A 16,291-nucleotide genomic window follows, 5' to 3' on the forward strand; every position below is an offset into this window, starting at 1 on the left:
GGAAACATAATACCAGGTGTACAGTACAGCGCCCCGCTTCCGACATTGTGTTTAACGCAAGGCAAAAGCAGCGCAAGTAAAAGAAAAAATGTCGCTAACTCGGTTTTGAACTGAAAACATAATATTATATATTTGATCAGGACTTACTCAAAATAGCAATTTCAATGTTGTAGTCGATTCGGGGCGAAATGAACACTGGCAATTATGAATGGATGTACGGGCTTTGCATACTGTTGGGCGTTTTAGAGAGTTTGGAAAAATCAATCCGAATATTTTAGCCTAAATTTATTTAATTTACTTTGATGTAATGTAAACTCGTCTAAGATGGAGTATTATATATGTGGTATTGATCTCCGTCAAAGATACAACATAAAATATGCAGGGGTGTCCATTATGCACCGATGGGTGTCCGTTTCGCCTCGTACCTTTCCTGCCAGCCCCAAAAAACACACGGTTTACAATTTATTATTTCTTCACAATACACCTGTTGACAACCTTCACCTGTTGTCAATGATTGAAATATGTAGGAAACAAGTTAAATTTGTAAGCCAACTGATAATATATTAAGTTTTTGTCTGTTATACAGGCCTAACACACTCATTTGCTTAGGGTGTCCATTATGCCCCTAATCCCCCTAAATTGATTTGCCGTCCAAGTTGCAGTGAAGTGCCGTTTTAGTTTTTTTAAGGGGCTTGGATAGTGGAGCAGACAAATTTAAAACCAATGAAGGTTGAGTATTTTCGCGAGACATTTCAAATCAGCAGGTTCACGGAGACAAATTTCGTTCGTTTGAAACAAAAATATTCATGTTTATTCGGTAAGCTGATAAAATATTTAAAACTAAAATATTAATTTTTAAAACTAACTCAATAACCTATTGATTTCTGAAATACCCATTGAAGAGCCCCCTCGTTCCGCCGTCGAGAACATAAACAAAACTCTCAAGTTCTAGCTGCAGCACCAAACAAGATTTCCTCCTGCAAAAAAGTCAAGTTTCACCAAAAGTCTCCACGAAATCCCATTGATTTCGGGAGCGTATGTTATCTACATGATGTTGGCATTGAAAGTGCCAAGCGGCTGGTGGGTTTCCCTAGAGAAGGAAATGACTTTGTAAATTTAATTGGAAAATAAATATTTCCGTAGGGCCAAAAAAAAAAAACAAATAATTTTACATTTGTTTCTAACATAACCTGTCAGAAGATGCATTTTTGTTTCAAAAATAGATTGAATTTGCTTCAAATGTGACGTTCGATTTGCTTCAAACAGTTTTATTTTTGTTGCCAGAACAAATTGACAATTTATTTGAGTTTACCTGAAATATTTTTGATTTCATCATGCTTTTCCAAATTTGTGTTGATACAACATGGCAGGCTCTGTGCCAGTCTGTGCCTCTGTTAAGGAAGTAGGAATTCTAGCACCATATTTCTAGCACTGACGAAGTTAAGGCTACATCAAACTTTCAAATCCAATAATGCTCGGATGCAAAGTTTAAATGAACTTGACGAATGATAATGATTAAACTTTCAATTTTCAATCAACAATTTAAAGAACATGCCAAATGGGGGGGATCTGAGATGACCAAAGTTTGATCTACCCTAGAGCCTACAGTGTTTATGAAGGATGCCTAAACATTATTTTGATAATTGGCGATTAAAATTGGCAGTATGGACACTCGGGGCAAAGAAAATATGTATAAAGGCGTTCGTTTCAATATTACATTTTTTTTCCTCCCCGCTATTGGGGAAATTAAGCCACTGCGTCCAATAAGCTTACAAGAGTCCAGTTGATATGACAATTATTATTTGTTTTTTTTATCAAGAAAATTATAATTGATTGATGCACCAAGCGATAAGAAGAAGCAGTTTAGACATCCAAGCGGTGTGCCGTTTACATCCAACGACCAATCAGCGACGAGGATCTCATCGACGGCATACCGCTTGGATGTCAAAACTGCTTCTTCTTTTCGCTTAGTGCAGCAATCAATTTTCACACCAATTAAAATAAGATTCCGAGTGCAAGAAATGTCTCTTCCTCGTATCCACTGGTGCTCGTAATGTGTATCGTGTCCGTTGTCTAGTGTTAAGTTTCGTTCAGTCTGTACAGCCTCTGGCTGAAGACGGTGTCCGTGTTTTTTTTTTTAAATAAATGCAGGTCAAATGAAACATGAGAGATCAATAGGCAAATCTGACGGAAGCTAACGATCCCTCCGCATCTGGTGGCAGGAATGAGAACCCTACGAAATTCGGCCCAATGAGAATGAGAACCCCCAATTGTGGAGGCGCTTGGTGAGATAAGGACAAAATCGTTTGTCTAGACGTTGCTATTTTCCATTGGTAATGACTTAGGGTAGGGCGGGGCAAGATGGGTCACCTAAGGATGGATCACCATAACTTTGTAAATACAAATCGTATTGGTTTGTATTCGTCCGCTACTCTTTAATACACTAGTTAGCTATGCTAAAAGTCGATAAAAAGTTCATTAAATACAAAATACGATGTTAAACAAGCAGTTTTATTGAGTTTCTCGAGAATTTTTAGCATTTCGACAAGTTTCTCTTCCACCTCTAGGTTGCGCGCCAGGGTATAATGTGTGTTGGGCACTTTGCGACGATTAACTCGAATCCGCACACCAGTGCACAATTTGCGCGCCGATTGCCTATGCGCCAAGTTTTTCACTAGCCAAATCACTGTTAATCAGTGGTTTAATGAAGTACAAGCGTTGTTACCGTCAATAATATCCCTGTTGTACATTATTTCCAAACATAAGGAAGTTCAATGTTTTAGACAAAAAATGGAACCGAACCCTAAGAGAGATAGAGCTCTTGGCACGAACCATTTTGACACTTGTTTATTTACATTTTGTATGGCGCACAACCCGGCGCATGGGCAGTCGGCGCACGAGTTGTTGGCCGGTATGCGGATTTCAGAAAAGATTCGCAATAAAAAGTGATCGATTTTGCGCCGTGGAAAAAGTGCGGGGCAAGATGGGTCACCTTTTAAGTAATTCACATATTCTCATTTTATAAATTTATTGTGATTTTTCTTCGAAGATGAATTCCAAGGGAATTTGCTTGAGCTGGTTGGGAATCGCCGTTAAATTTCAAGGGGCGTTTCAATGCGTTCTTGTAAAACTATAGACTTTTATGTTAATGCTCTTATTACGTTAAACGACCTCTAGACTGATTCTCTGTAAAATAATATACGTAACACGCATTGAAAATGTTTAATGCTGAACTTTTGAAATAGAATTTTCCATATATTTTATAACGAAAACTTTTTATCTCTACGAATTCTTCTGAAAACACATTGAAGCACCCCTCCGACTATGCTCCTCCATCCTTACCATCATCAGCTGGCAGCATCGTCAGCATGAGTAGCAAAAAAGAAATGTCAGATTGAATCAAAACAAACCACACCAACCGAGAGAGAAAATCTCACGCACGTGTTGCTCCTACGTTAAATATGTCAAAGCGATGTATCAGTTTGGTTGTTGTCTCGCTCTACATTCGAACGACGATTCCAACGGCGTTTCGAACGGCGATTCCAAAAACGACGGTTCTGATTCGTCGTGTTCAGTTAGCACATCCACGTACAGTAAATAGATGAATGTAAAATTGATTGAGACACCAAAATATTTATAAAAAATAAAATAAAATTAACAACTACTTTTCAATTCAAAGTAGCCGTTGGCGTTAGTATGACATTGTGGATTTACAGGCTACTTGTATTCTACCGGTTACTTATGTAGCCGTTTTATAAAAAGAGGGACTCAAAAATAAGCTTAACCCACAGACAAACAGACGTGTCACTTGGAAGAAAATACGATAAAAATCATCGTCACGCAAACATAATCGCCCAATGCTAATTATGCTGTGGTACGCAAACCTACTGAGTAGATGGCGGTAGTGAGCAAACGTCAAACAGGAGCAAAAACGATGCGAGCGCCATGAGCGAGCGATTTGCGAACTACGGAATATTTGAATAATCCGTTAAAAAGTGAAACGATGGGAAGTGAGTAGAGTGAGACGTCTGTTTGTCTGTGCTTAACCGTTTTTATTAAATGCGCGAGTCCTCCACGCAGAAAAAAGCATGATGAAATCAAAAATATTTCAGGTAAACTCAAATAAATTGTCAATTTGTTCTGACAACCAAAATAAAACTGTTTGAAGCAAATCGAACGTCACATTTGAAGCAAATTCAATCCATTTTTTAAACAAAAGTGCATCTTCTGACAGGTTATGTTAGAAACAAATTAAAATTATTTGTTTTTTGTGGCAGGTCGGCCCTACGGAAATATTTGTTTTCCAATTGAATTTACAAAGTCATTTCCTTCTCTAGGAAAACCCACCAGCCGCTTGGCACTTTCAATGCCAACATCATGTAGATAACATACGCTCCCGAAATCAATGGGATTTCGTGGAGACTTTTGGTGAAACTTGACTTTTTTGCAGGAGGAAATCTTGTTTGGTGCTGCAGCTAGAACTTGAGAGTTTTGTTTATGTTCTCGACGGCGGAACGAGGGGAGCCTTCAATGAGTATTTCAGAAATCAATAGGTAATTGAGTTAGTTTTAAAAATTAATATTTTAGTTTCAAGTATTTTATCAGCTTACCGAATAAACATGAATATTTTTGTTTCAAATGAACGAAATTTGTCTCCGTGTCGTTGCCACTAGCTACCCAATGACATTCATGTTTTTATAATTAAATTGCATTTAATATGAAAACGGCTACTTTGGAACGGCTACTTAAGTGACTGGTGGAATACAAGTAGCCAGTAAATCCACAATTCCTATGTTTTCCATGAAGAATTTTAAATAATAAAAATTATGGCTGTAGGTCTGTCTTACTTGCCCCGGGGTACCTTATATCAATAAAATGGAGAATGGGCCTAGGCATGGGCTTTGTAGTGTTGGTAAACGCCGTTCAAAATTTATTCGAATCACTATTTCAACCTTTCAAAACTCAGCTTAGCTATTAAATGAGTTTCTGTAATGTAAGCCTTTTTTCCGCCTTTCGTAGGTAACACAAATAAACGATATTGCACCTACTATTGTGAGTACATAAAAAACAAGTAATTATTTCTCTTTTTTTGGTTCTGTGCCAGTAGTGCATTACACTTCCATTTATATTTTTAATTGTATCATTAGTTCTGGCGCTCGATTTAAATAGGCCGTAGGTTTGTTGTGATTCCAATGCAGATTCGACCAATTCAAATCGAACGCTCAAGCTATTCTTTTGTTTGAGTGGGTTTTTGCTTGTTTGGTATATGAATGATTCACATTTTTACTAAATATTTCCTCTATGTTGTTAAACTTCCACTTTCTGATTACTAGCTTCTCGGTAAATATCTGTTTCTTTTCATACATTCGAGATTTCTTATTTATTGTTTTTATAATTCTTAATTTCTAGTGTTTTGTCTATATCTCATGACGACAGTCTCAAAAGCTCGAATCACCATTTTGTGTGTATGTGTATGTTAGACTGGGCCAACAATGTAAATATTGAACAATTAAGCTTTTAAACAATTATACACAATTCGTAGAAAGTTGACTGCATCCCTGCATTCTCTATTCGGTCAAAGATTTCAATAAACGATTAAATCGTTGGATTCATTTTTTTGTATGGAGATTCATTATACAGTCCCGATTATAGACACTATAGATTCCATAGACTCGCGGAGACATGATTAAGCAATACGATTTTAGTGTGTTTTGCCGTGAATTTAGAGTGTATCGAGCGAATATGACGTCACGCAATCCACTGTCGTTATTGAAATCGTGACGTCATGCTCGTTTGGCTACACGAACTGACAGTTCGTTTGGCTACAGTTGTCTTCGCCTCCGCGAGTCTATGGAATCTATAGTGTCTATAGTCCCGATTCGTTCGTTGGTGGCTCGTTAGATGGGCTGTCTCGATGGTTGAATGTTCGCTGGTTGGGGCAAACCCCAACTAAAAAGCACTGTCAATGTCAAAATCAATGTCAAAACGAGTTTGACGTCTGACCGCCGTCGCATCGCAGCTATATACAGAACCTTTGTGCAAGTATGTGAGTGTTTCGTGACGTATTTCTCGTCACTTGCGTGTGTCTAGAGCATTTTGATCAGTTGTCAGTTGCCCCAACGAACGAACATGATTCGCTAATCGGGGCGCAGTCGTGACCTAACCAGCGAATCCGGACTGTATACCAGTGCACCTTTTGAAGAATTAACCTCTACGATTAACTCATCCATGATCGAAACGAGAATGAAAAACCTGACAAGGTCGTGATTTTCCTTGCTATGTATAGCGCATTTAATTCACCACTGGACTATCGCACTAGTTTTCACGAGTGCGAAAACGCAAATAAAAGTGCGCGATTGCATCCAATCAACTTGATGTTTTCAGAGCACTTATTCAGCATACATCGATGAAATAGTGCGCCGAAGCTATCAATTTGATTTGAGGCAATCGCGCAGTTTCATTCACGTTTTCGCACTTATGAAGACTTAGTGCGCAGTCCAGTGGTGAACTAAATGCGGTATACATTGAGGAGAAAATGCACATACATATTCAGTTTTTCATTATCACCTAAACTCAATATTCAAGAGTTTTTTTATTTCACCATATGGCAGCTGTTCAACTGCAAGAGTTAACTACAGGCAGGTTTTTTTTTATGCGGGGGATACGTACTGCGCTCAAAAAACTTAATTCAAAATTTAAAAAAAAAACGCGTTGGAAAAGTCTCACCATTTCTCGACGAATCATGCAAAAATAAAAATGTATTGCGTTTCCATTTACGTTGTCGCGTTAATAGAAGCCGCGTAAAAACCTGACTGTACAGTCACTATATATACATAATTTTTACAACTGGCAACACTAGAAAAAAAATCAAGCTTTCGACAGACATAAATTTATATTCACGGATACAATACTCCCCTCGTGTTCGAGCTCTCTCGAATGTCAAGCTCAATTATTACCACTATAGATAGTAGAGTAAACATAGATCAGCTAAGATGAATCCGTTGTATCCAAACGAACTGTCAAAATCTGTATCCAAACGAGCATGACGTCACGATTTGGACAACATCAATGGAGCGCATGATGTCATATTCAACCGTCGCACTTTTGAAAATTACTACTTACACGCTTGAAACATTTTAGTCAGCGGTGTCCGCGGATCTATGTTTACTCTACTATCTATAATTACCACTATTAGTGGTAATCACGTTCAAATGTGTGCCTGTCCCTTTTGTAGATGTAGGTAGTTGTGAAACTTGGGAGAAAATATGTGCACTCTCACCGCGGTTGTTAGTTTTATCATTATTTAGCCGTTTAACCCAAATCAATGTCAGCGTCGTTGGTGTAGTGGTAAGCGTGCCTTTCACCCCGGTCGGTCTGGGTTCAATTTGTTGGAAGTTAGGTAGCGTTGAGCGCTCGGATAGCGTCGAACCTTCAGGTACGAGTTTGGAGTGTTGGAGCGAGGTAGATTTGTTGGCGTAGGTATGTTGTTATTGAAGAAGATTTGTATGGCCGGTTGACGACGACCGGCATAGATCTCGAAGAACCACTCCGAATTGCCATGATTCTCCGGAGCTTGCCGGACTCCTACGGTGGGTTAGTGACTGCCCTGGAGGGTCGGCCGGACGCCGATTTGACCATAGAATTGGTTAAATCGAAGCTGCTCGACGAATTCGAGCGAAGAAGGGAGAAGAATGGTGGTTCGCGAAGTGATGCAAACGCAATGAAGAGTTCGACGAAGAATGGGAAGCAAAGTGGTTCGGCGCAGAACCGGAAGTGTTTCCATTGTGGAAAGCCGGGTCACTTTCAGCGAGATTGCCGTATGCGGCAGAAGAAAAGTGACGAAGAGCGGAAGAGGCCTGAAGAGAAGCAAAGTGCCAAACAAGCGAAGAAAAACAGTAGTGGTGTGTGTTTTATGGCCGGAAGTGCTCCACGCGGGTCATGGTATATAGACAGTGGGGCCAGTTGTCACATGACGTGTGACGAAAGTTTTTTCACGACGCTAGAGAAGAAAGCAGGCCCGAGTGTTTTCCTGACCGACGGAAAAGTAGCGAAGACAGCCGGATGTGGAGAAGGCACAGTGCTCGGTGTGAACGGCGACGGTGGTGCAGTCAACGTGAAGCTTGTTGACGTCTTGTACGTTCCATCGTTGACAAGCGGGCTAATCTCGGTGGACAAGCTGACTGCGAACGGTTTCACGGCCGTTTTCAAGGAGGACGGATGTGAGATTCGTGACGCTACCGGCTCATTGGCGGTAGTTGGAGAGCGATCTGGCTGCCTGTACCGGCTGAAGCTAGCGGAGTCGTCGAAGAAAGCGGAAGGTAAGTCGCACACCCTTAATTGCCAACATCAGTCGGCAGCCGTCTAGTTTGATGGAAGGTGTCTAGCGTTTTATTTTCATTGTAATTTAGAAACAGGCATCGACGGAGCTAGCCTCGCTATGGCCTGCGTGGTACAACCAACAGATTATGGGCCCAGGAGCGTGTTCCACAGCACGTATCGACCGGGAGAAGGATCGGCCGCATAAGTCGCGGAGTCGCAGCACGGGATGCTTGGGCGGATGGATTGGCTGCAACGGAGGACAGGATCCATGGGAATGTTGGCGATACGGGTCAACTGGATGACTGCTGGCTGGTCATCGGATGCAGCTCGGTGGTCGCACCTGGACGAAGAGGTTGGCGACAGGAGAAGTGATCCAGAAGACAACATGAAGGTGAAGCTCGGAGATGGACCTGGTCGGAGCTCGGAAATGGTGTAAGGCTGGTGCAAGCGTCGGAGTTGGGCCACTTGTCAAGCGTTGGAGTGAGGAGGAGCTTCGATCCAGGAGGAGGTGATCGTGTTTCGAAGGTTGCGACGCTAAGGAGGAGTGTTGGAAGTTAGGTAGCGTTGAGCGCTCGGATAGCGTCGAACCTTCAGGTACGAGTTTGGAGTGTTGGAGCGAGGTAGATTTGTTGGCGTAGGTATGTTGTTATTGAAGAAGATTGAAGAATTGTATATACCTGGAATGAATAAAGAGTGTAGCGGTTGCTGATTGAGGTATCAGTCGGCAGCCGTCTAGTTTGATGGAAGATGTCTAGCGTTTTATTTTCATTGTAATTTAGAAACAGGCATCGATGGAGCTAGCCTCGCTATGGCCTGAATGGCCATGGTGGACTAGCGTCCAACACAATTCCCGCCGACGCCGATGGGATTTTCTGAGACATAAAATCCGTAATCACGTCTTCCCTCGGATAGGAAGTTAAGCCGTAGGTCCCGGCCCTTGTGTTGATGGGTTCGATATGTTGGGTCTCAAGTCTAGTGGCTGTCTTCCTGGGCGTCGGAATTTAAGGCGCAGCTTCTAGATCCGCCGACGTAAAACACAACTGGCGCCAAACGGTGCTAGTTGGCCCGGAAAAAGAAGAAGAAGAACCCAAATCAATTGAGTAAATAATATTTGCATATGCAATCCGAGATGCAATCTGAATATAGTCTTTTAATTGGCGTACATTTTTGTGTATGGAAAAATTCACACTAATGTGCGTGTGTTTAAATGACACTTACCTTTATAGTCTATTTTACGAAACGACAACAGTGTTGATAATGATATTAACACTCACGGGGTACGACACGACTGAGGACACGACCTCCTGTCAAATTATCACTCATCAAATGAGCGATCAGTTGATTTGAAACGTCTCGTAAAATGACTCATGGACTTATCCACCGATGAACCGAATTCATCGCGGTCCGAGAATTTTGACACTAGAGCGGGGCCGTTCCAATCAGAATTGGACGATTCTGATTGGAACAGACCCCGCTCTAGTGTCAAAATTCTCGGACCGCGATGAATTTGGTTCATCGGTGGATAAGTCCATTGGCTCCGATAGTTATCCGCCATGAACTTATCCACGATGACGTCACATGCCAACTGACAGCATGCTGTGAAACGGTAACTGCGGGCCGTGTTTACTAAAATCACTGCTCACATCTTGCATCCGGCGAGATCCGGTGAACATTCAGTGAACTTTCGGTCGCTGGATGTTCATGAATATGTCATTTTTTGTAAACAGTGCCCGCAGTTACAGAAGAAAAGAAAAAGCAATCCTGAGGAAAAAGAAGACCGTGGATAACTCCATTAGAGCCAATGAACTTATCCACGATGACGTCACATGCCAACTGACAGCATGCTGTGAAACGGTAACTGCGGGCCGTGTTTACTAATATCACTGCTCACATCTTCACATCTTGCATCCGGCGAGATCCGGTGAACATTTATTATGTTTCCAGTTCAAAACCGAATTAGCGACATTTTTTCTTTGACTTCCGCTGCTTTTGCCTTGCGTTGGACACAATGTCGGAAGTGGGGCGCTGTATAGTGCACCAGGTGTACAATACAGCGCCCCACTTCCGACATTATGTTTAACGCAGGGCAAAGGCAGCGGAAGTCAAAGAAAAAATGTCGCTAATTCGGTTTTGAACTGGAAACATAATAGTGAACTTTCGGTCGCTGGATGTTCATGAATATGTCAATTTTTGTAAACAGTGCCCGCAGTTACAGAAGAAAAGAAGAAGCAATCCTGAGGGAATAGCAGACCGTGGATAGGTCCATACAAGGGGAGTATTTCAGGTCAAACATTTCAATAGGTCCTATATGCATTTTGTTTTTGGAAGAAATCGTAGCCATAAACGTAGGTAATTATGAAGATGTTTCTCGATCGACTTCATATTCAATGACTACGAATTGACTGACTGTGTGAAGAGAGAGAGCGAAAATGATTTTTTTGTTTTGAATATTCAGTGCAGAATCATTCAAATTCGTGCTGTTTTCAGTCAATGACTACACTGAAATAAATTTTGTTGTTGTTTCCACCGAATCCATGGTAAAATTAAGAACTGTACCAACAATTTTCAACCGAATGCAAAATTCTGTTAATTGTACTGAAACATTGTCAATATTACCATTGTAGTACCATTGACTAAAAACATTCTTGATGTTACTATTTTGACATTGTATTTTTGACCATGTTTATCTAAGACGCGCAACATTCAAGTCTACATGGTCGAAATTACAATGCCCAAATAGTAGAACCAAGAATGTTTTTAGTCAACAGTAATACACGCATGGTAATATTGACAATGTTTCAGTACAATTAACAGTATTTTGCATTCGGTTGAAAATTGTTGGTACAGTTCTTAATTCTTCTTCTTAATTCGGTGGAAACGACAACAAAATTTATTTCAGTGTATGAACTTTTTACACCCTGAACTGGGATCGACTACGACTACGAGTAATCGGTTCGGTGATTTACACCAGCGTCGCTAGGAGAGGGGGGGGGGGGGTTGTCCGACAAAGCAGGTTATCCCCCCTCCCCTAACAAAAGCAGAGGACCGTCGCTTCTGCGACGAATTAGACCGACAGTAGAGAAGCACAGAAGAAGAACAGGAAGCGAAGTAGAAGAAAAAGGAAGAGCCGCATATTCCATGTGAAAACAGGCAAGCCGTCTAGTAGAACGCCACCACCGTACTGAAAGCCCCAACGAGACACCGACAAGCCGCGTAGTAAGGAGGAAAGGGAGGAGATTGAGGTTAAATTGGAATAAAAGTTGTAAATTGAATCATGTTTCTTCCTTTTCACATTTTCCCCATCCGAAATCCAAGGTTTAGTGTAAGTACCCTGATCCGAGCCGCCCTGCTGGGCAAGTGCAGGTAAGGGCAAGAAAATGTATTCTTACGTATTGTATCCGTAATGATAATGAATACACAAAGTCTGTCGAAAGCCTGATCTTTTTCTAGTGTTGGCAGTATTGATTGATGCACCAAGCGGTAAGAAAAGAGTTTTGACATCCAAGCGGTGTGCCGTTTACATCCATCGACCAATCAGCGACGAGGATCTAATCGACGGCACACCGCTTGGATGTCAAAACTTCTTTTTCTTTTCGCTTGGTGCATCAATCAATATACTCCAGTTGCCAGTACTTAGGATTTTCTATTCATCAGACTGTTATACATATAGTGACTGTGGACTTTATTAGCCTGTGTATGCTGGAACCATTCTTTTGTTCTTTGACTTTCACTGCGAGTCCTATTTTGGTGCTGTCCTGCACACTCTCACAGAAACATTGAACACAGTGCTCGCAGTCAATGTCAAAATCTTACAGCATGTCGAGGCTAATAGTGGTAATCACGTTCAAATGTGCGCGTGTATATTTTGTAGATGTGGTTGTGAAACTTGGGAGAAATTATGTGTACCCCGGTTGTTAGTTTTATCATTATTTAGCCGTTTTACCCAAATCAATTGGGTAATATTTTCATATGCAATCTGAATAGCCTTTGAATTAGCGTACATTTTTGTGTATGTAAAAATTGACGCTACCCAAGTAACCACAAGCATTATATCATTGCACGAAATAGACTGAATATCAACCTTTTCAATGCGAAATGCAGTAATTCCACACTTGTCATGCAATAATCCTTTAGATTGGCATTATCAATGTAAGGATGCATTACATTTTTTCTTTACATTAGAGTGCATTAAAGGGTGATATACGATAAATCAATAATACAACACTGCAAAAACTGAATAAATGCAATGTACAAACTAGAAAATGTTGCTCTAACTATACAATTATAAAAGCTTGACTATAATGGTAAACAAGCGAAATCAAGAAGAGTGAACCATTTTACGGTCAACTCTAGCGGTTTTTAACACTTCTGGTTCGACTCCCGACCAACTTTCCCCGTTTGAACCACCGATCGATGATTTTCTTCAGCAAAACCGTTTTAGAGATGATCTTTTCTCTTTTCTGTTGGGGAACGTTCAAAAATTACGTCCAACATTTGGGGGAGGGGGGGGGGGTCCAGAAAAGTGTGACAGCACGTGTATTGAGTATAGGAAAATTGCGTGACAGAGGGGGGAGGGAGGGTCTAGAAATCCCGAAAAACGATGGACGTAATATTTGAATCTTCCCTTGACTGCTATCACATGCCAATAATGATGGAAACCACAATTTGCATAATAAGCAGTGTGCGAAGGGTGTTTTAATTTTCTTATAGGTATTGATTAAATATCTTCTAAAATGCATTATGTATTTATCAGTGATATTGTGTTTCCAGTTCAAAACCGAATTAGCGACAATTTTTCTTTTACTTCCGCTGCTTTTGCCTTGCGTTATATACTATGTCGGAAGTGGGGCGCTGTATAGAATACCAGGTGTACAATACAGCGCCCCACTTCCGACGCAAGGCAAAAGCAGCGCAAGTAAAAGAAAAAATGTCGCTAATTCGGTTTTGAACTGGAAACATAATATATCAGAATATGATTACAGGGATTCTATTACACATGACGTAGTCGTTTTGCCTTCTACTGCAATGTTTGAGACAGAAGAACAGTTTCCTTTTAGTTAGTGAAATATCTGTTGTTATCACTGCAGCAGAAACGGTTCAAGGCGCCAGCGCGTATGAAACTCATCTAGCGGTCTTCAGCACTTCTGGTTCGACTCCCGACTCGGCAACAAAAAAAAAAAAATGATTACAACATTCGTGTGTGAGGGCATTAGTACCGTCGATAACGAAACGGTGCTAAAAATAGCATGTTTTGTTTTTTTTGTGTTGCACGTATTAAGCATGTGCAACTGCAAATGTACAGCACATGCATTTATGTTACTTTAGCAATGGCTGTCAACGTGCTGCAATATGTGGCACTAATTTGATTTTAGTGGGGCCCTTTTCGACTTTAATATTGCTTCAATGAGGTGTTTAAAGTAATGCAGCATTGTATTCACAATTTTAAATAACACTATAGGGCAATATTGATGCACTTATATACGGCTTCGTGGTTACTTGGGTAGTGTTCGTGTGTTGAAATGTCACTTATCCTTATTGACCAATCCAAATTCCTGTGTGGTAGTGGTTTGTGTTCAGATTTCCCGTGTTAATCTATCTGTAAGAACTTTGTAAACATCTTTTGTTCTCCCGTATATGGATAGGCTTGCATTAGGTTTCGTGAGACATTTTTTGGACAACTCAATAGAGCCGATGCACAAGGGCGACGAGTTTACGAAGCGTGCACGCAAGTGCGTTCTGAGTTACACACAATCAAATGGGAGGATGCACTCGAGAATGCAACGCTACCGCATCCACCAGGGTGCAAGGCCGCCATTTTTATGAATGTAACATCTTGTATGTAAACATTTATGTATCCACAAAGCATTTCATTGTGGATGCACGATATATGTTGGCTTCTGTCAGATGCATTATGTGGGGGTAGGGTTGCCACATGCGTGACCGCATCGCAACCGGCTGTCAAACTGCATAGTGAAAAAAAAGGTGTCAAATAGATGTTGTTTATTGAGTTCTTTTCTTATCAAATACATATTTGACCCTACGTGCTCTTTAAGGCCTTAAGTACACAGGGTCAAATATGTATTTGATAAGGAATGAACTTAAGATCAAACATCTATTTAGCTGTTAGGACACAGGGTCAAATAAATGTTTGTCCAAAAAGATACCAATGCTTAAACATCTTGTTTGACTCGATCGAATTTTCATTAGTGTCAAAGGCCTGAAGTACACAGGGTCAAATATGTTACAAGGAAAGAACTCAAGAAAGAACATCAGTTTGACACTAATGAAAATTCGGTCGAGTCAAACAAGATGTGTGAGCATTGATTTAAAAAAAATGACCCTGTGTACTGGGATCTTAACTGGATTGCTTTATAACAAGATGATAGCTTAGTCCAGTTATTGCGCATTTCCCACCTCACTGGACCTCTTTCGCAGTTAGTTTAAGTGCGGGATCGTGAATAAAACTGCGATTTTGCATCGATTCATTTCGGTGTCTACTGCGCACTTATTCAGCACCTTGTATGTCGGTGTCTTCTGCGCATTCAATGCATAAGTGCGCAGAAGACACCGACACGATTCGATGCAAAATCGCAGTTTTATTCACGATCCCGCTCTTATACTAACTGCGAAAGTGGTAGGGTGGGAAATGCGCAATATTGATATTGCTCTTATACAGCATCCCCTCCATAATGGCTTCGACGTTCGCAATGGAGCTTGGCCTGCCTCTCTTCAACTCAGTGTTCTTTAGAGCACTTCCACAGTTATTAATTGAAGGGATTTCTTTGCCTGCCATTGCATGGATTTGTACATAGTGTGGCAAGTACAATGATACATTATGCCCAAGGAAGCAGAGAAAATTTTGCTCGACCGGAACGGGAATAGAACCCGCCTTCTCCGGGATCGGCGATCCACAGCTTTAACCACTGGGCTAACTTGAGATCCATAATTCAGCTCGTAATTAAGTACTTCAACTTCTGAATTTTTGTCACTCAAAAATCAATTTTTCTCCTAAACCATGCGCCGGACGTATAGTGGGCATCGTGCGCTGGATAGAGGACCAGATCCGCTGTCCAGCGCAGTATGCCCGAAGTTAGGTTTCTCGTATATGGAGTTGGAGTGAAATCGATTGTTTCGTGTGGGGAAACTTCAGGTTTCAACTGCGACGACAATACTACACCGAAGTTTTAAAAGTTGAAGCTTTCGCTCGGATAATGAATACTACATTTTAACCCTTTCCTTCCCACGACTTTGAACGACTATATCTATGCTAAAAAGCGTTTCCGAAAAAAAAGTGCTTAAACAAATGTTATTATAAATTGGCTATTTTTTTCGAAATCAATGAAAAAAAAAGGTTGTTATTGATTGGTTTTTGATTGTTAATTAATAGTTCCACTATTGAAAAAAAGTAGTTAGTAGATGGATCAACCTTATGATGTTACAACCATATTTTTAAAATCATTGCATCATATTTATCTAATTCCATGTGTCCCGAGTTCGCCGAAAATCGATGGTGCTTTAGAGCAACTATGGGAAGTAGAGGGTTAAGTTTCAAACAAACCCAGCCTACCTGCTTCAACAAGCGCATGAATATGAAAACATGTTTATTTAGGCTGTACTCAACTTAAATTACGCCCTTATTCGCTGCATAGCTTATTTATTATTCAGTCCTATTTAAATAATTTGAATTTAAATAATAGAATGTTTAACGAGGTTTACGTTCCAGGGTGCAACTCTTGCTAACACTTTCCATCAATGCACAGAATAGTAGTTATCCTGCTGTTAGGTGAAGTTTCTCTTCTTTTTCTTTTTCGCGATTGATTAGTTTTCTTTTTTACAAATCTTATATTGAAGGGATCCTCGAGCATTTCTGGATATTGAATAATGTCATGAATATATTCACCTTCGTACAAGTTAGCGTAACCATTCTTAATAATATCATCTGTTTCTTGTTGTGTCCAATCGTAGCTGCTTA

The sequence above is a fragment of the Aedes albopictus genome, chromosome 1 (assembly GCF_035046485.1).
Source record: "Aedes albopictus strain Foshan chromosome 1, AalbF5, whole genome shotgun sequence".
Taxonomy (NCBI): Eukaryota; Metazoa; Arthropoda; class Insecta; order Diptera; family Culicidae; genus Aedes; species Aedes albopictus.